The 23,736-nt window shown below is 49.4% G+C and overlaps 1 long non-coding RNA gene across 1 annotated transcript; it reads right to left on the bottom strand.

Moving 5' to 3' along the window:
* Positions 1-11,546: 11,546 nt before the first annotated feature.
* Positions 11,547-23,519, bottom strand: LOC140213129 (uncharacterized). Its single transcript, XR_011890096.1, has 2 exons — positions 22,125-23,519; positions 11,547-11,897 (listed from the first exon to the last, which is right to left on the bottom strand). It is a non-coding gene; the product is annotated as an uncharacterized lncRNA (long non-coding RNA).
* Positions 23,520-23,736: the final 217 nt, after the last annotated feature.

Here is a 23,736-nt window from a genome sequence, read left to right as displayed (position 1 = left end):
CAAAAAACAGCTTACAATTTTACCCGGTTTGATGGCTCAGAGGCTACAGCGAAGGGAGAGAGAGAGAGAGAGAGAAAACAAAGGTAGGAAAGGCAGGGAGGTCAACCAGAAAAACATCCGGTTTGCTACCCTACACTGGGGGTGGGGGAAAGGGGAATCAAAAGAGGAAAAAAGGGAAGGAGTAAGCACTGAGTGCGTGTGGGAGGGACACTATACACAGGGACACTATAAACGGTCTCTTAAGCGAAATTTCTTGCTCTGAATATGGGGAATATCGAACGGGGTTAACCTTGACTGTCGAGGGATGTGTTCCTTGTATCGGAAGCGCGATGCATAAGTTTCGTGAGGTCAACTTCAATATCGTAAGGTGGTATTTAAGCAAGAGACTGGTCGAAACGCTTCCTTGTGGGGACTGGCGTTCTTATTACCAGTAGCCACGAGTCTTCTGATAGAGGCCTATCACATTGAGCTCAGTAAGCTCTGCATTAGCCAGCATTCCATCATGCTTTCAGTCAAAGAGGCATAATATATATGCTTGGGCATTGACAGTAATTCTGAGTTCACGCATGGTGAATGTAGTACTGGATGATTTTGTCAGAATAGTGGCGTCTTAGGTTTTCTTATCTGCCGGGCGTTATTCTGACATGCATATGCATCACATGGTTTGCAAAATAAACTTCAGTAGTGAATGAGCACTCCTCCTGTCTTCTATGCTGTTCTCGCCCCCTTTTTGCAGTTTTTACTTTCATTGTGAACTTTCTTGAGGCCTTGGAAAAGGAGAAGGCGGAGGGAGAGGGGGGGGGGGGGGGGGGGGCGGATGAGCGTGTTTCTCCAAAAGGATCCACGAAAGAAGGCGCTCAAGTGGCACTTCGAACGTCAGGCGGTGACTCACACCTCACAATTGGACATGCACCTACGACATACGTTCATTGGACATACGTTCTTATTTGCAGAATAAATTGCAGTGAGGTTTCGGCATAACGTATAATTTTACCGGAAAACCCAATCTCCTGGTTTGCAAATCATGCGTGATGTGTTTTCTTTTTTCTTTTCTTGGCAAAGAGCGGAGGCTAGCTGCGCAGGTTTACGAAACTGTTCGACAGAACACACACACACACACAGAGAGAGAGAGAGAGAGAGAGAGAGTAAAGGCAGGCAGGTTAACCAGAGGCGAGTTTCCCGTTTCCTAGCCTGCACAAGGGTAGGGATATGGGGGTTGGAAAGAGGGCACTAACCACATAGAAAGTAAGGGTAGTTCAACAAAAGGGTGCAGGCTTTCCTCGCGAGAGATGGAAGTTGTACAATGCAGCCGACTCCCGTTGTACAACCCTTGCGTGAACGCTAGAGTTGGGCGAATTATCCGCAAGATTGCATTAACAAACGACGGTAAAAGGAGCGAATTCAAATATTTTTGTTGCTGTTTGTAGCGTTCTTCCGCTCCTTGCTGTTGAACTGCGACTAAACTGCCATGCGGCGACGTGCGGCGAATTGTTTAAACGCTGTCCAGCTTTGTACTGAATTTCTGAAGAGACAAGTAAATGCAGTAAAACAACTTCACGCCCAGGTAAGCAGTAGCGCCGTCTGCTGAATTTCTAGTTTTCGGGCCTTAGTGTCAGCTTCGACGGATGATGGGACGCTCAGCGGGGGTCGAATGAACCGAAGTCGCATGCTCTGGCGTTCGAACTATACTTTTTCTCCCATTGCAATGTATAGTTTTGCTCGTCAGGAGTTTCCAGTGTGTTCGAATTAACCGAAAAGTCGAATTACCCGAGTAATATTTATGAGAGTTGTCTGTAAAACCGAGGCTCATACTCTAAGCGCAGCTACACCTTCGGCGATTAGTAACGCCATTTACAAGCTTCACTTGTGGCCCATAATGAACTAAACAGTGGCCTAGCGAACTATTAGTGGCACAACTACTTCTGGCAGCAGTACACGTCAAGTGAAGTGGCCGCGTTGAGAAACTGGGTGGTCATAATCGTCTTATTTAGGCTAGAACACCGAAAAACAGAGACACAAAACACGAGTTTCGGCAAGCACCAAATGAAGCAAACCAATATTCTGTTAGAGAGCAAATTCCCTCAGAAATTTCATTGTGGTACTAGGTTACATTCTCACTATGCTCATCAAAAGCTTGTTTAGGCAACGGGGAGTACGTTAGGTCCTTTTGCCTGCTATCAGCGCAAACTAGTCTTGGCGCCAAGAAAGCAACGCGAGAACAGAAGGTCTCTGTTGTCAGCTACGAAACCCTGACTCGAGCAAGAGCTGTTTACATGCACTTTCGTAACCAGATGGGCTGAGTCACGTGTCGCTGACTGACGCAGCACGTTCCGCCTAATTGAATGTCGTTCGCATGAGACCGGTGGACGGTATTCGACCGGTCAAGACTCAGGCCAGCGTTAGCCGTGTTAATATAGATATCGCGAATGAAATAGAAGACGCCGCACCCGTTTGCCGCAGTCTAGTGAATTTATGTTACATGCGGGAAAGAGCTACCTCAACAAAGTGGAACTTTATCACGCTGTGGTTCAAAAATAGGCAAGCGAAAACAAACGGAACAGTCAAGCAGAAAAGCTTGTGTCGGACATTCGGTTCCCGTAAGTACTTTAGCTCGAATAAATATGTGGGCTTAAGAGGAAGCTTTAGCTCGGGTGCTCCTATCTAAATACATGTAAAAGGAGAATTCGTTTTTCTCGGCAACCACTGCACCAAATTTGACGGAGTTTGCTGCTTTTAAAAGAAAACCTGAAAATCTGGTGACTGTTGGTTTCGAATTTTCGATTTAGGTCGCCAAATTTTTATAAAAAAATGGCAAAAATCGCAAATTTTCAGAAAACGAAACTATCAAGTTTACAACTCCGTAACTCAGCAAGAAAAAATGATATCGCAATTCTGTGAATTGTACCTGATGGCACATCTAAAGCGGACAAAATGGATATGTTACACATGAACCTAAAAAAATGGAGTAATGTGTAATTACAACTTTTGCAGAACATTTGTAAACAACGTAACGAATTCACGTAAGATGTAAACTGACATATCAAATTTGTCCGCTTTGAATGGTCTAATGGATGCCGTTTACAGAATCGCGATATCTGTTTTTGATGCAGAGCTATTAGCTTGTAAACTTCGTGCTTCTATTTTTTTCAAACGTCTGAATTTTTGAAAATCCATTTAACAAAATTCAAGCCATAAATCAACATTCCGCTTCCAACAGTCACTAGAATTTAACTTTCTCTCTCAAATGCAACAAATTTCATTAAAATCGGTCCAGGGGTTATCTCGCAAAAACGTTTTTGCGTTTTACATGTATTTGAATAGGCCGCGTCGGAGTTTGGCCCGAGCTAAAGCTTCCTCTTAATTGACCACTTCAGTCGAGCGACGACACGCAGGCAAGCGGCCGCTCCAGGTTTCGTTGAGCTCCGAAAGCCGCCACGTGTGCGCGCAGTGGTCAGCGTGAGAAAGTCGGCGTGTCGCGTCTCGGTGGACGCCAATTCTTTCAGGCCAAACCCCGACCGCCTCGCTTCGAGCCGCGCGTCGCGATTACTTTCGTCAGCGTCGCGCGCTCATCCATCCACCCTTGCTGCACACATGGCACCTTTAACCTGGGAAACCGAGAAGCAAAACAACAAACGACGCGGGTGCCTGCTTCGCGGCGTGTATCCGCTACGACACCAATACATGTGGCGCGCCTTCCTTCGCGGGGTAACACGGAACCGGTGCCAAGCGTCGTCCTCGATCGAGCGGCGCGTGAAACGAAAGAGACAGGAGAACGAAAGGGAGTCGTGTCGATGCGGGACAGTAATTAGCGGCCGGTTGCGTAAAAACCGCGGCCCGGCACACCTCGCTCAATTCGACGGGTGTCCCCGGGGCGATGTGCTCGGCCTATCAATGGCCGTGCTTTTCATGGTCGTGGGAAACGGCGCCCAACCGCGAGGCGGTCGCTGCGCGCCTCGGGCTGCGGGGCTTGACGAGACGCGTTGGCATTCCGCCGTAAACTACACAGAAGCGAGCTGCTTATGCGGCGCGGACCGTGCGAACATTTCGATTAGACGCGCTCACAGCGAAATGCGAGAGTGCGCGTAACACTTTGCCGACGTGCTCGCAAGGCTTTGAATGCAGTTCGGCGAACTGCGGTGCTTCGTTGACCATACCGCAACTTCCTTCCGACTACGACGATCGGTTACCGATACATTCTACAAGCATTCTATATAGCAAGACATTCTACAAGCATAACTGGCCCTCCAGGATTCCAAGACCAGCATGTGATGGGATCCTCAACATCCGGGAATCGAGAGCGGGGCCCGTATTGTCAAAATTATATTACGCTCGAATTGTTCGTGAGAGAAAATTACAGCCAATGGACATACCATTATCGAAGGCGGCCAGCCAATGGTAAAGAGTGCTTGCGAACCAAAAAAGGTTTGTGAATGCGGCCGCAGTTCTTTGTATCGTCGAAGTCTCAAGCTGTGAAGCAGCAATTGTGAGGCTGGGAGCTGCGAACCTCTCAAGCTACGATTCCAAATCGTATGAGCACCACTTTTCGAGACAAAACGTCGGCTCTAACTCGACTTGATTGTCGCCACGGCGTCTCAAACAATATTTTAATGCGATAGCGTTAAGAAGCCCGTGTCCCAGAAAATCCCGCGTGTGCGTACAGCGTCGTTTAAGCAAAAAGGTTTTCGAACCACAAATACCCAGGCAGTTCATGTCACGCAAGATATTCACTGAACTAATCAAGTTTCTTAAGCTAAAATACGTGGAAAAATCGTAAACTACGACTTCCTCACAAGCTACAGACATGATAGCTCTCTTATTGTAATTTGAATATAGGAGAAAACATAATTCTGGTACTCGAAAGCTCAAACAAACCCCTTTTCCAACGTTTCTACAATGCACAGACCGGAGACAGCGTCCGCTATTTGCGCACGCCGGCGCCTAATTATCTCAGAGACCATGGAGCGGCGAGCCCGCTTCTTTGAAACACTTCCAGATGGCGCTCGTCTCCGCCGCATCGCGGTGGAGGAGAGCGACCACCCCGTTGCAAAGGAGACGCTCGTAACATCCTGATAACATGCATCGCGGCGCATGCAAGAGGTCGTGTTTCGACCAGAACACCCGCCTTCGTGCATAGCGTTCGCCCCAGTTTTTTCCGGTAAACATTACGATTACATAAGCCGCAGTGGACAGGAAGTACAAGAAGCAGTCAGGGATCTTTGAATGCTATCGCGTTCCACTCTTAAAGGCGAAGCTTAGGCGTCCTCCCACGCTTACTTGTATGATTGCCGGCCATAATTGCTTGCCGAATTTTGTACAGTGGACAACGAAGGAGGTCATGCCGAAGGGCTCCGGTGTTCAATAGGGGAGCCGTGATCACGGCTTTGATCGCTTCCAGGGATACTTTCACTCTTTGCGTGACGCGCGTCGACGAGCGCATCTGCTCATTGGAGCGACGGCCGTTCCGCTGACGGTCTCGGCCAATCAGCGTGCGGTGAAAGTCATATGCCAGAAACTCCCAGCCACAAACACGCACACGTCACAAAAAAACCAGGAGTACGCTCTCTGTCATGTATTACATTTTTTCCTTGACTCAGCCACCGTATAGGGAGCGAGCGTTTGGTGTAGGCGCCGGGGTAGACCACTCGGGGCAGTTCAGGTTCTGGACTCAGGGCCTATGTGAGTTCTCGCTCCATTAACTGCTCCACTGTACCAGGGGAAAACTTGATCATTTGGTTTGGGAATCGAAATACTCAAACGCAAAACCTACGAGAGCCACATATCTTTCGTAGCGGCAGGTAATTAGAGCATGCCAATATAAACGAACACGATGGTTCAAATATGTCATAATGCTGACGCAACTTTGGTTCCACGATTTCGAAGGCGCACGAGCACACACGGTGCCAGGGCAGCGACGCGTTTCGCCGTGCCAGTGTCGGGTGGACCTGTGATTTTCTATTGCTCTCGTGAGTTCAGCTGCACCACGCGCATGTCCGCAGAACGAACTTGACCAGTCAATCCATGATCATGAGTCCACATTTGCTCTCTTATTTTTCACCTGCCCTCGTGAGCATGTACGATGCGATTTCTGTTGCTTTGCAAATAAACGGCACTGCTTTCCTTCTTTTTTTTTATTGAACATTTCCGTTCCACAAACAAGTGGACAAAACGAAAAGAACAAGGTCGGCGTTTGTCCTATGCATCTTGCTGTGTCCCGTCTAAATTTGCGCAGTGAAGCCATGTTTCATAAATGGAAAAGACCAGGCGGTCGGTGAACTTAATGGTTTGAAATTATTACGCATTCGAAGGTGTTGGTACCAGGCTCTGTACCGGCCGACGAGGATTCTTTTTCTGAATATTTTGCGAACACTTTGTTTAATCGTCGGCACGACGAATGATCATGATAATCATTGGGGAACTGCTATAGTGAACCGCCTAGGGCGACGGCATGTCGCGACACAGCGAGAGCCACTAGAAAGACCCAATGAATGTTATCGCTGCAAAACGCCCCGGTAGCCTGATAAAACGCGCACGGTGTAACGCTATTGCCTTTCTGTTTTTGTTCCCTCCGGTTGCTCCAGGAGAAACAGTGAAAGGAAGCAGACTGCGCTCTCGCCAGGACCGGGCACGCAGGGCCTTCGAGATCGAGTAGAGAGAAAAAAAGAAAGAAACGAAGTATGCGAGCAGTGCACTAGTGGAGATCAAAACCCTCGGGCGACGACGCTGCGACATGTCCGAGCAGAAAGGGAGAGGGAGCAAACTATTTCTCTGTGACAGGCTCCGCACGTATAAAGTCGCTTCGGTAGAAGTTGGGTGCAGTGCCCCGCGACTTACAACCTCGGCCACTTTGGCAAAGGGCGTCGCTGCGTACGAATTCCGCCGACTCGCATGTAGTCGTTGGTTTCAGCAGTAGACCACGGAGAGCTGCGGCCGTGAATTGCCCCCCCCTCCCCTCCCCCCGCGCGTTCCGTGTGTTTGTATCGGACGACTTGCTAGGCTGGTGACTGTTGTAAATCGTGCATCACGGTTGCGCACAGCACGACTGAAAGGGACGCCGCCATTCAGTCAATATAATGGAGCGAGAAATCTGTACGCTTCTAATACCACCTAAACCTGTAAAAAATTGCTTATACGTGGCGCAGGAGGAGAGAACACTGGGGAGGGCGGAGAGGGGGGTACGTTCCAGGGGAACTAAGAACAGAAATCTTTACCTGCTATAACTGGTTGCAGAACGAATAAGAAAGAAAAAAAAAAGGAAGAGGAAGAAAAACGCAACCCATCAAGCAGTGGGGCACGTCTAATAAAGCACTTCGACGGTTCACACTGGTGGTCCACCGAGCGAGCTCCACGATGCTTTTCCCATCATCATCCGAGGTTGCCCGTGTCAAGTACATTGTCCCGCCTGTTATGCGTCTGAAGCCCTGCACGCAACTCGTGGCAAGCCGCGGCACTTTCTCTCTCTCTCTGTGCCGGCCGCTGCTCGCATAGCGCTCCTGTGCGATCGTGCAACACGCAGCCGCGACGGCAGCTCTCGGTCGCCGGCGCGTACCGTGGGAAAATGGCGCCGGGGAAGTTCTCACGCCCCTGGACCGCTGCTGCCTGGCTGGTGCGGCAGTACCCTCCCTCTCTGCCAGTCACCGCTTGCGTGCCTCGCAGAGCGGCATCGGCGAATCGCAGCCCTCCTCCTCCCTCTCGGTCACCTCGCTCCTCACCCTCTTGTCGCAACCACTTTTGCGCTCGCGCGCGTGCGGAACCAACCGTGTGACGTCACAGGGTCGTCGCGTGCCGCCCGGCCGAGCCGGGCTGCTGGCCCGACCGGCGCATTGTCAACCGGCGCGGCTTGTTCGTGCGTGCGGGGCGCAGTTAAGAGGCGGGTCTCGACCCCGCACCCATCTCTGTACCCCGTCGAGAGCGCCCGTGTTTGCGCCGGCCGAGAGCTTAACAGCTACCGACCGACAGTTCGAGCGATATTGCGGTTCTTTCCGCTCCTATCCGCGGACCCGACGGCTTGCGGAAGTTTGCTCAAGTTTGCGATTGCGTCTCGTAGAGGCTCACTGGCACTAGGCCGACCCGCCACCGATTTCGGTCTGCCGACTGTCGGCGACAGCGCTTCTTACCCTCTTGTCGGCGCGTCTGCCACACTGTACAGACGGCGACAATCTGCCGACGGTCGGCGGAGAGCTCGGCGTCGGTGCGACAGAGGCGCCGACTCTAAGAAACGGTGTCGCCGATAGTCGGCAGACCGAAATCGGTGGCGGGTCGGCCTAGTGCCAGTGAGTCTGAAGTGACGACAGTTTGTTGTGGAGTCCGGTGTGGACGTGTTCGAAGTCGCCGAGGAAGAGCGCCGCTGTCGCGCTGTCAGCTGCTAACGCGAAAAGACCCAATAAGGTCCTGTCGCATACTGCATAAAATAGCCCCTGCAGCGTTACGCGGTTGAAACGCAGGCCCGGGCAATCTCATATTTGGTCGTTTACGTAATGACTGCTCGACTTAATTCAAGGTGTCCTCGTGACATAGACTGCAAGGATGGTAATTATGTACCGTGATCGGTGACGACGCCACCATGACAACTCGATCCAAAGACGACACGACGGCGTAGTAGGCGCGGGACCGGGATCCATGTTTTATTTTCAAGTTATTGTTTTCAAGGAAGTGTAATAATGGCAGACATCATGAGAATATCCGCGACAAGCGTCTCAAAAAAAGGTTGACTGAGGCAACCCTTAGGACTTACAGCAGTTTAAAAAATGCGGAACAAAAAGTGCACATTTATACGACGTCGCAACTAAAGCAGGCGGGCGGAATTTCAAGGAAGCTCCGGAAGATCCGCGTGAAACCGATAGTATGAGTTCTCATAGCTTTTCAATTCTCAGATGTTATCGAACGAAGGGGTCTCCGTACGGATCCCTGTTAACAAGCGCTTTAATAAAGCTAGTAAAGAAGCATGTTTGTGTCGTAACTGTCGCGGCTATTCAAATAAAATCTATAAAGCCGTTCCAGCTATGCAGCGAATTAGAGAATAAGAGCAGATGGAGTTACGGGACTCGGTGGCTGTTTACTACAGGAAAGAAAGGCGAAAATGTGGTCGGTATCATGTAACGATTCATTTCGCTCTACTCTGTGCCAATATTATCATCCACCTTTCGCGGCCGACCTATCCTTGTGATCGCAGTGGGTCTAATTAAACGCCACTCGGACCAGTGACGAGGAGAGAAAAAAGCTAGTAAAGAATTGACATAGAATCGTTACATTGTTTCGGCCCCTATTTCTAGATAAAAAAAAAAAAAATTAATAATGGTCTTTGTGTTCAGTCGTTCGCGAGAAACGACAGCAAACTGCCTCAGCGCATATGTACACACCAGTGGCTACAGCGTTCCGTTGCCGATCTCGAGGTCGCGGGTTCGATCCCGACCGCGGCGGCTGCATTCCGATGCGGGCGCAATGCAGAAACGCCCGTGCACAGTGCATTAACTGGGTGGTCGAAATTAATCCGGCGTCCTCTACCACGGCAGGCCTCATAATCTGATCGTGATCACGCAAAACCCCAGAATTTAAGAAATTTTAGAAACGGCCCTCTCTCATGCACCTGTTTGGGTGTGCGCGCGCTAGATTTTCTGCACCGTCACTGCCGGCGGCTATCACTCCTGCCCTTCGTGTTGATGCGCGCAAAATCACGCTGGTCACGTTCGCGCCACCACTGTAGCGTCATTTCTATTTCTTTTTTTATTGTCTCGGTTTCCCTTCCCAGGGTGGACATTCGAGCAAACAGTGCTTCCGTTCCGGCGGTGTTTAGCGGAATCCGGGAGCCGCCGGCCAGTAGCTGGGCAGCGGCGCAGGTGAAGTAACATTGGAAAAATTCCTAGTACATTGGGTGAAGCCAGAGCGGAGCATGGAGGCTCTCAATCGCAATCGACAAAGCCTGGTCCAGATTACTCATGCCACGCTCACGCGGCATTTGGGGGCCAAATTTATTATCCGCTTCTTTCTACGTCCTCCAATTACGAGCGACTGCGAACGAGAATGTTGCGGTTGAACGAAAATCAGAAAGAAGACTGGAAATTAAAGTGGGATTCATCGAGTACGCGTAAGTTGCATTGGTAAGCTTTGGTAACGTCAAAGTTTACCTGGTGTTTCATTTGTAGCTCGATGATGTACATTTGGGTGGATGGAAGTTATTACTTTTGCAAAGACCCCGAAGTACATAGCGAGGCAGGCGAATAATGCAACGCGCGCAGCGATGCTTGTATTTTTTTTTTTTCTTGTAGACGATTTTCCATCTCAAGTAAATGAACGTTAGAAACGCCGCTTCTACTTCATGCATTTGATTTCGCTGCTTCTAATTTGCTATATTTAAGTGCCCCTACTCTGGGTCACTGCGACAGGAATGCCCCTGGCTTCGCCCTCAAGGATTCTCCTTCAGTCCATGCGCTTTATACCGTTGCAGCTCGGAGTAGCGTTTAGACTAGGAATCCTCCATGCACGGGAGTGAGCACGTCCGGGAGTAGGAGCGAAAGAAAAAGGGTTTATTTTGCGTATTTACACTGGCTCCAGATATGGAAGCCCACTCCATGTAGGAGTACCTTAAATGTCTGAGCTCACATTAGGCCACGTCAGGCCCTCTCACTGCACCAAAGGTGTCCACTTTTAAAGCAGTCGTCCTCCCTAAGACGCTTGACTAGGGAATCTGATGACTGTGCCTCCGCCAATGATAATCGTCTAACCGCTCGCAAAATCCATCCCCTGACGTCGCACCGTTTCGCCGGACTACGCCTCCAATGTTGCACAAGCGTCCCTGCATACGAGGCAATCACGTGGCAACCTCGGAAACTCGAGTCGACGCAGTACCCACGGTGGTCCTCGACGTTGGCTCCCCTTTCTTCAATTAGTGGGCTCTAAGTGACGGTCAGCTTGCAGCGACCCTTCATGGTTGTTACCGCATCTACAGAATTCGGTGGTCGTAGCCACCTTGAGGGGAGCTTCTTTGTTGACCCATCAACCATCCCCTTTCCGCAGAACCTTCTCCTTCCTAACCAATTCCTTCCAACGAGTGGCTGGCCGCCGCAATCACCTTTACTTACTGGGCTAGCGCTGAACCACGCCGCAAGCGATGCCTTGGACTGACAATGATACTGTTTTCTTTTTGCCAAAGAAATGAAGGTGCTGGTGGGAGTCACGTATACTGTTATGATTGACCTGTCAGGTGTGAGAAGTGTTAGCCAGAGACGCCGTGAAGTCAAGAATTTATTCGGATAGCAACACGAACATAACAGACAGCAACAATTCAGTGGCTTCGCCTTATAAAGGGAGCATGGGTGCAGCCGAGGCATGCAATTGGCTAGCGATGCAATGGCACATGTGAACAATGACCGCGTGCATCAGATACGCGGCGCACAGTGACAAGAGATAATACGCTTGATAAACGTTGCACAGATACAACAAGAAGCATTCAAGCGGGCTTCCCATCGTCAACATAATTGCATTCTCCTCCGAATTGACGCCACCTCGTTATCCACGAGCTGACACAACCTGATAGAAGCAGAAACTAAACGTCAAGACGACGTCACCCCTTTTATTGCGAAAGCAATACTGCTCGCACTTTCGTCCCATCGGTGGTCGTGGCGCCTCCTTACGCAGCTGCGCGTCACGTGACCATGTGACGTCATGCCAGACCGAGAGACGGGGCCCCAGCTCGCGGCATCGTTGGCGGAGGTGAAGCCTTGCGCGCCGCTGCTGCGGCGCTACCGAGAGAGGGCGCTGGCTGGTGTGACGTCACGCTAGGAGGATAAATGGCGCTACAGCTCGGCTCCTCGCAGTGGTCGGCGCGCTGCCTTGCGGTATGTTGGATGATGTGTACAAGGCGAGGCTGGAACGATCTGCTGCGGCCAAGCGACGGCGCCGTGCTGAAGAAACAGAAGAAGAACCAGAAGAATGGCGAGCTAAACAACGTGCATATGCAGCAGCGTGGCGAGCACGCCGATCAACATCGCTTGATGCGAGTGCATGTACAAGTTCAGGGCCAAGTTTAATGAGTGGTGTTAACGGTAGCGAAACTATGGAGACAACCAGTAGTTCGGAGACAAGTTTCATGGGCGCTCTTAAGCCCGGAATACATGGAGCGTTTTTGAGGCGATTTTCGCCTCACGGCGCCGATTTGACGCCCGGCGTCGAGAAAAACGCCCGCCGCCGCCGATCAGGACCGGCTAGATTTTGACGCGGCGCGCACGCGTCTGACGCTACCGGAAGTGCCTGTCGGAGTCACTTCCTGCTTGCCGTCCGCGCGAAGTAAATGAAAACTCTTGTTAAAATTAGTTTTCAGCAACGAGAGCCACAAGCAATGTACAGAACGAAGCTCAGATAGAAACTCTGCGCAATCCGCACTCCCGTTTCAGTCGTACAAGGTTGCCAGACGAAACATTTCCGGCCAACTCTCTCCGCTGAACATCCACAAAAATATTGATACAATACTAAACATGCCTGGTAATGTGTATAGACATATTAGGGGGCTATTTATTGCATAATTTATTAATTATAACACAAGCAAACAACATATAAGCATTGTTCGTTTATTTAGTGGTAGCCAAAACATTTTTGCCTTGTCTGGCCACACTGCGGCGGCGTTCGATCGCCGCTCGTACGCCTCATGTAGCTTGGCCGGCGTCCCGCCAGCGCGTTTTTTTTTTTTTTTTTGGCGCGCGATAATCGCAGGAGAAAAACGCCCCATGTAGCCCCCGCTTTAATGCCGAAGAGACTATCATGGATGCTTCAAATGGTGACGATGCTAAATCTATGGATAGTATGGAACACTACAACTTCAACAGAAGAAAGCGCCGTGCTGAAGAAACGCTGGAACAGAGAGTAGAGCGGCTTGCTAAAAGAAGAGTGCAGTATGCAGCCAAGAATGGAGAACGCAACGAGGCGAGACGAAAGCAGAGAGCCCAAGAGAAGGAGGAGCGCTTGAATAAGAATCGGGAGAAGTCTCTCATCACGGACGAACCAGACGGTGACATTTTGGTCCAGCGACGTAAAGAACATGAGAGAAGAGTTGGAGAGTTCGTGTCTGCTACTCGTGAATTCCGCAAACGCTTTACGAACAATCCCTTTGGTTACGAGTGTTCTGTGTGTGGCCGCTTGTGACATAAGACCATTAGCCGAACCAAGGCGCAGCCAAGGGTATTGCTTTCGCAATCTTCCAGGCTTAACCAAGCTAAGCCTTCAGCCAATTTTTTTTCCCGAGCTGACACCAATGATGGGCAAAAGGGAAAGACAGGCTCCGGAGGAAGACGGCGACGACGACAGGACCGCCAGTGGTTATTTATGGCCATGCTGGCCCACGTGTTAGTAAGACCGCTCGAAACTCAGATGAGAGTCACAACCATGTACCAATGAAGTGAATACAATCTTTTCTACTCTTTTTCATCCTCGCTATGCCCGGTTTCGCCGTCGTTTCCCGATTCCTGCGGTGAAGGCCCACCTCACTAGTCGAGGCTACCTGCACGCATCCGTGCCACCTGATCAAGCAGGTAGTTCCTTTGGTTTGTAAGATACCGGTCGAGATTAGGAACCGAGAAAATGTGTCACAGTGATTTTGTTGGCTCTGAGCAGGCTGCAAAGACGGAGCTCCTTGTTAAGCCTCAGTCGCGCTGTCCTCGCGCTCCGAAATGTCCCGCAGGGGCGACGAATAAAAAGAAACCAGAGAAGCGGAAAGGCTGCGCATTTTCTGGCCTCGGGGGTCGCGCGCGCCTCTTCCGTTCACGCGCGGTGGAGAGAGTGAGCTCTCGATGAAGGAACCCCGGCTAGCGGCGACGTTCCGTGTGTGCGGTTCGCCGCCGTGCAACGCACAATCCCGAAGGCCGTGCAGGCAGCCCAGCTCTGGAGCGTGCCCGCCGGCTCTGGGGTGCCTGCGTGCGTGCGCGCGCTGGTCCACTTGTCCCGTGGCCCCGAGGGCAGTCGAGCCTCCTTGGTTGGCCGATGCGGCGAGTCGGGCTGGAAAGGGCGAACACAAGACAGGGCGCTTACTTCCGTGCACTGACGGTCGCAAGCTGAATTTGCGCTGGTGTTCGGCATAATTAAATTCAGGTTTTATTTTTTGGAGAGCACATCCTGGCAACGTATATAGACTAAAAGCATAATCAACAGCTTGCTTAGCCAATAAAGCCTTACAAGAAAGTTGCATACAAGTGCACGTCAACATTTCAAGGACACTGAACGCGTAACAATGCGAAATTTCATCACAGGTTTGGCGATGATAATGATTATGCAATGGATATTAATTGAAATGTTCACACATAACCTTGAGCAAACATTGAAACCCATTAAACTACAAACAGTGCAGAGAACGAAGGAGTTTGGAACAGCCGTTGATATTGGAACTACTATATATCGGCGCAAGAAATTGAGCTCACAAACAGAAAAAATATCGACTGTTTCACTGGCTCTATTGACGGTGCTGCTCGTAGATCTACATATTTTATTTACTTTTCGAAAGACACAGGGAGAGGAAGAAATATAAGTTAGTGCGTCCAGGGTAGGGATAATGACTCCGCTCTAATCGCTTCCTTTCAGTTTTCGACGGTCACCCAAGCGATGCTCCGCCCGTGTTATCCCCTATAGGATCAGCCGGTCGTATAAGCGGTGGGGGATAAGAGCGAAACAGAGCCGAGCAAAAGGAATCGTTGCAGCACGCTGACCCAGCTGCTTACACAACACCAGCAAAAAGGGGGTGTACATACGAGAGGAAGGAAATGAAACAGGGGGAAAGACGGCGGAAACGCACAGCGCGAGTGCGCACAAAGTCTCACACTATGCAGAGCCGCAGGCGGCACTCCATACTCACTGCGCTTACGGGAGCCTATTTCTCGATGGCTCACTCACCAGGCGCTCACTGTTATGCGTAGGTCGGCATGTTCACTCGCGAGTACACCGGCTCGTGCTCAACTCGCGTTAGGCAGAGCGTTAGCGAGTGAACGCGTGAACGAGTGCCGGTGAGTTTTAGTGCATGGACGTGAGTATGAGCAGCAGTGCGGTTAACGCGAGTGCGAGCGAAAGTCTGTGACGGTATATTTCGGGTGCATGTGAGTGGCGAAGGCGAGTGACTATGTTCGAGTGCCAAATGACTTGAGTGAGTGGGTGCTGCTTAAATGGTCAGTGGAGGTAAGTACGAGTGCGATTGAGCACTGTATAAAATGTCGCGAGCAGGGACGTGCACCCACGAATGCGAGTGCACGAGTGAGTACATTGCCTGCGAAAATATTGGCCGGTGGGTGTCAGTCAGTATCGGCCTCTTATGCCGACCTGGGCTTTTTTTCAGGCTGAGCCGATAGTCTCAAGTGAGTCAGTGGAAACGGGTCTGAAGAAAAATAATGAGCGCAGTTTAGGGTGAATCTGATGCTCAAATCCCACACGTATTATGTGTCAGGTTACTGTCGCGCGTTGCGCTGGACGTTGCACGTTAATTAGATTATATGTGTTTATATTTTATGTAAAAAAATATATGTATCTGTAGGAGTTGCTGGCATCACGGGTGATGCCGAGCACCCATTTTCCCTTGCCGAAGCAAAACGCACCAAACGTAAGCCGGCTCAAGAAAGAAATGTAGACAAAATAAAATGTAAATAAAGGCGAGACCGCACTTATGCATAGTTTTATAAGGTTTAAATCAAAACATTGTGCATCAGAACACATACTAAATGTAGCAGCGCGTTTACGTGTATAGTCCAGAGAAACATTAAATAAGAACGCTGTTCATCAGAACACATATACAATTTACAAAGCAGGCCCACACATCCTTGTATATATTACAACCACAATTGGAACGCAGTCGCAGTGTGTGTAAGTTTAGGTGAATTACGCACGGTGCATATTACAATATACAGGGCGCCCCGGCTAACTTTAGCCAGAATTCAAAAAAATGCAAATGCCACGCAGCTAGGCAGAACCAAGGTAATGTTTGCCGTCGCTTGGAGATACACAAATTATTTCTTTTCGTTCCGCCTAATTAGATAATTAGTCTTAAATAATTAATCTGCTTCTCAAATATCATAATTAGACGAAAAGTGTCAATGAGAAATTTGTAGAGCGACATGAAAAACTCCCGATATAGCTTTCTGTTGCTCAATACGTGCTACAGAAAAGCGTTTTCAGAGCGTGAAAGAAACTCGCAAATGAACGCAAAATTGACGCGCGACTGGCCGCTCGAGGCACTTTGCGTGTATTCGGGGGCTTCTTTCACGAAACACTTTTATGTAGCATGCATTGAGCAACAGAAAGCTGTATGGGGAGTTTTTCTTGCAGTTCTACAATTTTCTCATTGTCACTTTTCGTCTAATTATAATATTTCAGAAGCTCATTAAGTAATTAAGACTAATGGTATGATTAGGCAGAACAAAAAAATATTAATTTTAGTATCTCCAAGCGACGGCAAACAACATTAGCTTGGTTCTGTCCCGCTACGTGGCGTTCGCATATTTTCAAACTCTGGCTAAAGTTAGCTGGGACACGCCCTGTATACATGATACATCGCAAGTCATAAATAAATTCAAGAACATTTTCTGTTCTTGAATCACAGTGTGCTTGAAATGATCGACCTAGAGCGTACGGTCCTCGGGTTAGTGAGAAATTATTACCCTCTCCACTGAGGACGCAGCCATCGGAGATCGGCACGTACGGTGCGTGGGAATGGCCTGGAAGGCCACGACGCGTCGTCGCTCACTATCACGTGATGTGCGCTACCGGAACTGAGAGGAGCGCTCTTGATGCCCGGTCGCTGCTTCAAACGGCGTTGCGACGGGTTCGCAGATAAGCGGAAAGCCCGTTGCGCGTTCAACGCTTGCGGTCGAATGTTCTTGTATCGTCCACTTCCCAGCTTGCTTGTGAAACATTTTGAAGCAATGTCTTGCCGCTATGTGCACTATATACGAATTAACAGCTAAGCTAAAAAAAAAAAAAGGAAATGGCGGCTTGCACGCACTGTGGGAGTCGATAAGCGAAGCTTTATGTGGTGTGATTGACGATAATTAGCGGAGATGTTAGCGGGGAATGCGTAATTTCCTCAACGTTTAGTCCTATCAGAGAGTGGTGAGTTGATGTTCAAACGCTACCTTCCTTGCGTGCACCACTGCTGTTTGTCCACGTAGTCCACAAAACACACAGGGAGGCGTGTTTGCTTGAGGCGTTGTTGTGCGTCATTGCTCATAATCTCTGAGAGGGTTGAGCACTAAAATTGCCTCACATTGTACATCGCATCGTAAGAGAACTGTTACCATTTAATATTGAAATATGCGGCTCTACGTAATTCAGTTAATTATTATGAAATTGTACGTACGCATTGTATAGATACATTCGCGGTCTGCACCTCGTTTCGCTACGTACCGAAGGCGCTCCTGTTCCGCGCGACGCTTCTTTCGGGCCTGGGCGTCCTCGACGCTGAGTGCACGCCTTGGAGCCATTTCGCGGGTACGTTTTTACGTAGTCCTTATGCATATGTGACAAGCACGCTCTTGAGACGCCAGCTCCGAGTGCCCTCTTCAGGCTATCGTCGATTGTAACGTTTACGCTATCACATCCCAGCACCTGCATTTATGTCGCATAGGAAAGCAAGCACTGCACGTGCTGTGCGCACAAGCTGTGAAATGCTGCCCTGGCAGCGCCGGCTGCGATGCGTGGAAGCGAGCGCCATCTGGTGGTGTTGCAAGAAAGTCGGCAGAAGAGACAAAGCAAGCTTTGCTTTAAAAAAATGTCCTGGGGTATTACGCGCTCAAAACACGCTATGATTATTAGGCAGACGGTAGTAGTATGTGCTCCGGGATAATTTCAACCACCTGGGATTTTTTAACTCGTGCACGTAAATCTATGTAGACTAGATTTTCACATTCTGCTTCCATCGAAATACGGGTGCAGCAGCCGGAACGCACGACCTTGACCTCGGCAGCTCAATGCCACAGTCACTATAGCATATACCGCGGCGGATAAAAACGACAGCGGCTCCAGTTGTTCTTTGTTGAATATAATAAATAAATAAATAAATAAATAAATAAATAAATAAATAAATAAATAAATAAATAAACTGTTCCCATACTTTAAGGCACACCTTGTCCCCAGAGAATATGGGTTATCTATGCTGCACACATCTCCTTTCCTTAGCACTGAGCGCGCACTATACCTTTCCGTCAAGACCTATGGGGTGCTGATACGTGCATGCCGTTCAATACATGAAATTAACGATCGCTTAGCGTTCACAAAAGGAAACGTACGTGATATAGTGATGGCGATTGTTGCCTGCGGCCAAGGTGCGCTTCAAAGGGTTATCTTTTTCTTACAGTCTGGTTTGTTTGTTTATCCGGCAGGGTGATAGGGAGTGCTGCTCCCTATGATCACGTCGCTCACCTTCCTTGGAAAGTCGACCCAGAATTCTGTACGCAGCATGAAGACAGAGCGGAACATCTGACGACGGATATCTTGCTCAAATGCTTGACACGAACCCCACACGAAGGATGACACGCATGGGACAGTGGAATTTCATCACTCTAACAAGCGTCAACCGTTGGCCTTGACGATGACTATATGTAATGTCACGAATACACTATCTAGGTTAAACCAAGGATCGAGCGGTAGAGTAAAAGATTGGCTGAAGGCTTAGCTTGGTTAAGCCTGGAAGATTGCGAAAGCAATACCCTTGGCTGCGCCTTGGTTCGGCTGATGGTGTGGACATGGTTGCCCTTTGTTAAACTTATGGCTATACATCATCCGACATAGCGCAAGGCAGCGCGCCGACCACTGCGAGGAGCCGAGCTGTAGCGCCATTTATCCTCCTAGTGTAACGTCACACCAGCGAGCGCCCTCTCTCGGTAGCGCCGCAGCAGCGGCGCGCCAGGCTTCGCCTCCGCCATCGATGCCGCGAGCTGGGGCCCCGTCTCTCGGTCTGGCGTGACGTCACACGGTCACGTGACGCGCAGCTGTGTAAAGAGGCGCCACGACCACCGATGGGCCGAAAGTGCGAGCAGTATTGCTTTCGCAATAAAAAGTAGTTAGCTTGAAGCGAGTGCTGGTGTTATCGATGGACTGCAACTAGCAGGCGTAGCGGCTGGAGGTAGCGTTTATGCCAGGGATCGTCTATAGGCACATTGATCAGTACGTATGGTAGCACGAAGAAGGAAGAGGGGTTTATTTTACATTATTTACACTGGCTCCAGATACGGACGCCCACTTCATGTATATATAATATAGGAGCACATTAAACGTCTGAATTCACATCAGGACATGTCAGACCACCTCCTTCATTGCACCAAAGCAGCCTGCTTTTATTGCAAGGGCAATTATATGGACACTACAGACACATTTCTGCCGTCGCCATGAGGTTTCGTATGAGTGAAAGTGTGTGAGGGTGAGTCGGCGAACGCAGTCAATCTCGCGTGCGCGAGCGAGGAACGCCGCCCAGGTGCATGCTCTCTCCTGTGGCGCGTGAGGCAGGGGAGTTAGGCGAGGGAGGAGGGGCGTCTTTCTTCCGTGGCTGCTAGGGTGCCTCGATGTCCTCTTCCTCCGCCGCTCCGTACATAGTGGAGACAACCGCGTCGTCTACAACGGCGTCGGCCACGCGAATCGCGGACGCCATAGTAGACGCTTTTAGCGGACGCCGTAGGGACCAGTTGTCGGCGCTCGTGTGTACACTACATACTTCACCTAAACACAGCAGATGTGACCGCGGCGTCCTTGTACAGTGCACTCCTCCTCCGCCCTTTCTCACGTAAACGAGGACTGCTGTATACTTCAAAAGTGCCAGAGGCTACGTAAGCATAGCGAATTGAAATTTAAGCGCCTCCTTCGTGATTTCTTAAGGTACGTCCTCACTTGCGGAAACAGGCGCGCAGAAGACGGTGTGTTTAAAAACGCGCGCCGCGAAAGGTGCTTTCGCAGCAAGAATTCTCTAGAATAGCAGCTTGGGCTCGTTGGTTTTCCATCCTGGTGCTAAGGGCGCAAAACGTAGACGGGACACGAGACGAGAAGACGACACCAGAAGCGCTGCTGAAATAAGCGCGCCGCCTTGCGCTCGCTTATTTTCGCAAGTGAGGACGCACCTTTACTCAACTGCGTGCTGCTTCAGAGAGAGAAACGAAGAAGGAAAGGTAGGGAGGTTAACCAAGGACGTGCTCGGCTGGCTACCCTCACTTGGGGAGGGGGAAATGCTGCAGGTGCGGATGACCTGCCTCTGCAGCTTGGCCAGGCTTCAGGAGCGGTGAGAAGAAAAAATATTTTCAATGTGAAAAAAAAAGAAAGGCTGGCCGGAGACGCTTTGTCTCTGGTCTGGTACTCTACGTAGGGGTGGATGACAATGATACTGCACATTGAACTATGCACATTTGCGAAATACATACATGTTCTTCGCACACCGCGTTACAATTCGCTGGCGTCGGCCATGTAGAAAACGTAGAAAGGAGGTTGCTCGTCGCTGAAAATATTAAAAAAAAACGCGCTTGTTGCTCGCAGTAGACTGAGTGCTGTTCTATGGTCCCAGAATCTATCGCTCCGGAAGTGGTCTGTTGTCCAAACCACACTGAACGCCACCACCGAAAATATTGGACGATTAAATCAATTCATATGTCGACAGATACCTCGAAAGAAATGACAACTCTTTTTCATGCATCGCCGAAAATACCTATATCTGTCGACAACTTAAACGCCACACTGTCATGTGACGATGAAGGATGATACGCAAGAACGAAGCTCAGAGCAGTGCGTCTTACCCTTCTGTTTATTTCACAACAAAGACAACACCCGCAACAACGCCATTCCATCTTTCCCTTTCTTCTTCTTTTTTTGTGACCCTTTCCCTTCGTTTTCGTCTTCATTCTCCCGCCGTATAGATGGCCGTTTCTTGTTCATATTTCTGCAAATGCCATTCCACGTGCTCTAGCATTGTAGTGTTTCCAATAAAAATATTAGAGCGAATTCTGGCGCTAGTGGCTACAGGAACTCCATGTATGACGACTATACCATGGCGAGAATGATAGAGCGAGCACTATGTGGATTTGCCTAAACTTCGTCCTCCTGGCTTCAAATTGATTTGCTACTTTGTAAGTTAATCATTTTCAACAAGCTCGCCTTTTGTACGCAACAATTCGAAGTGGTCGTATGTGTGCGCGCGCAGTCTCGTTGCCGCCATGCGTTCATAAAGAAATACAATTGCTCGGAAATGTAGAAAGGAATTACTCGTCAGTCCCACGATAGATGCTGTGTCAGTTGTTGTTCAACAAGTGCACACAGGTGAGCAGGTAGGCCACTGGCGCAGAATCTACGAAAAAGCACACAGAGACATTAACGGAACAAGCGCACGAACAAAAAAAAAATTAAAGTTAGATTATGGGGTTTTAGGTGCCAAAGCCACGATCTGATTATGAGGCACGCCGTAGTGGGGGCCTTGGGATTAATTTTAACCAGAAGGGGATCTTTAACGTGTCCCCAACTCATAGGGACACGGGCGCTTCTGCATTTCGCCCCCACTGAAGTATGGTCGCTGTGGCCGGACCTTGCGACTTCGTGATTAGCAGCCCAACGCCATAGCCACTAAGCCATCGCTGCGAGTGCCAGTACACAGTTGAGAAATAGTAGCTACTCGTTTCTTTATAAATACTCGCACCCATGCCACAAACACACACGCCACACTTAGTCTACAAAAAAAAAAAAAAAAGTGAAGCAACAGAAAAAAACGAATGAAACCAGGGGAAGTGACACATGCACCCGCATATGCACACTGTACAACATAGTGACTCCATTAAACGCTTAGCGAACGAATGTCATCTTTTAACAAGTAGTCTTGACATCAAGCATTAAATTTACATCCAGTTCATAAAAATCTGCAAATCCAATTAGATTACTTAGATTGCTTTCTACAAAAAAATCCCGTAGTGCTGTCAAGGTACGTGTTCGTGTAGCGGGGCGTGACCGTGGATCAAGTACGTTCGTCGTAGTGCCTGCGTTACTTCGAGCAAGCTTAGCACCGCCCGGAGCACGCGAGACGAAGCGCTCGTCCCAGTATCCGTCCGCGATCTCTGATTGCAGTAGCGGGCGCCTGCTACCGCTGCCCCGGTGTTTCTGCTCTCCCGACCGACCGCGCCTCGTTTTAGATTCAATCTCACCTTCGCGTTTTGTTCCTCGCCCCTGCTCGCATGAATGGGCGTCGTAAACCGGCGCCGCCGTCGTGCAAGGATTGCCGATAATGACGAAGCCTCGGGCACTCGCCACCGGTAGTAGCAGCAGCAGGTTGGCTGCTGCCGAGGCAGCGTCGGCAAGCAGCAGCAGCCCCTCCCCTCCCTCGCCCCGTTTTTCATTCGACCTCCCGGTGATAGGAAGCGGAGGGTGAGGGGCGCACACTTGACGCGGTGGTGCACTTGCCGTGGGCCACCAGCTCGCCAGAGCCCCGCCGCGTAAATGGCTCCGGTTCATTCAGGGCCCACCGCCGCGCGCGGTGACGCGTCGTCGTCGGTTTCTCACGGTTCGCTCTGCCGCCGGAGTCGGCGGAAAGGGGGCGCCCCGAAACGGCGCTGCCCGTTCGTCACCCGTGCTCGTCCGCCAGTGGGCGAGGCCATTCGCTCGCCCATCGATTCTGTCGTCGCGTTCCAAGTCGAGGGCTAGCCTCTGGTGAAGCAACAAAAAGCTGCTGCGCGAGGAAGAAAAAAAGAATGCTTGCGAGTGCTTTCAACGAAGCACACGGTTCTTGAAATTATGTAAAAATAGCAAAATTTGCCCTTGATTTTGCCAGCTTACTTAAGGTAGAGAGGCTTGGGTGAGTTTGCTTTAATAGCGAAGCTTCCTTAATACCGCGATCTCGGCCAGTTGGTACATCTTGACAGCGTTTATTTGAAAGCGCTAAGGAAGAAATGGGAAGGGAGGGGTGCCGATTTCCAACGAGCGTTTATTTCATACGACCAGCTATTTTATGCACACTGCGCATCAGGCGCGTAAGGCGCACATCATCCCCCTACAGATAATAATAATAATAATAATAATAATAATAATAATAATAATAATAATACTTATTTATGCATCACAAGAACAAATACATAGTAGGCGGGCCTGTAGAAGCCTAAATGGCTTGTGTGACTATTCCCGGCAGCGCCGGCAACAGCGATGAGGTCAACGTATGTATATACAGGCGTTACCTTAGTGCCGACAAAACATTGTGCAACTAAAAAGAAAATTAAATACATGTTATTGCAATGTAGCGTGAACATATTTTCACGCTTATATAAATCAAAAACAACACTTAAATACATGTTATTCCAACTTAGTGAACATTTTTTCATGCTTATATCGAACAAAAACAAAAAAATAAAAACATGTTATGCCAACGCAGTGAACATTTTTGCATGCTTATATAGATATACAGGTTAAGACAATCAAATAAGCACATACCCATACAAAACGGGAAACTCAAATGGAACATGACATTTTCTTTAAAACCTTTTTTGACTGAGCCGAGAAAAATTCGTCAGGTAGATCATTAAAGATTTTTTGGCACATAGCGCATCGTCGTGCCTAGTTGATGAGCGAGGAACATACCTAGTTGATGAGCGACGAACATAGAAACGAATGTTGTCCTTCAAAGTCGAGGCGCTACATATTTCTATCTGAATTCGTCGTTCCAAGAATGACGAAGAACAACAGTTTGCTTAAATAACGACTGAAATGAAAGAAAACCTAACGGCGACCATAAGCAACACTTTTCAATATATTTTTTTAATAAACTGT

The sequence above is a fragment of the Dermacentor andersoni genome, chromosome 9, assembly GCF_023375885.2.
Source record: "Dermacentor andersoni chromosome 9, qqDerAnde1_hic_scaffold, whole genome shotgun sequence".
In the NCBI taxonomy this organism is placed as follows: domain Eukaryota; kingdom Metazoa; phylum Arthropoda; class Arachnida; order Ixodida; family Ixodidae; genus Dermacentor; species Dermacentor andersoni.
This window is presented reverse-complemented; position numbering and strand designations above follow the sequence as displayed.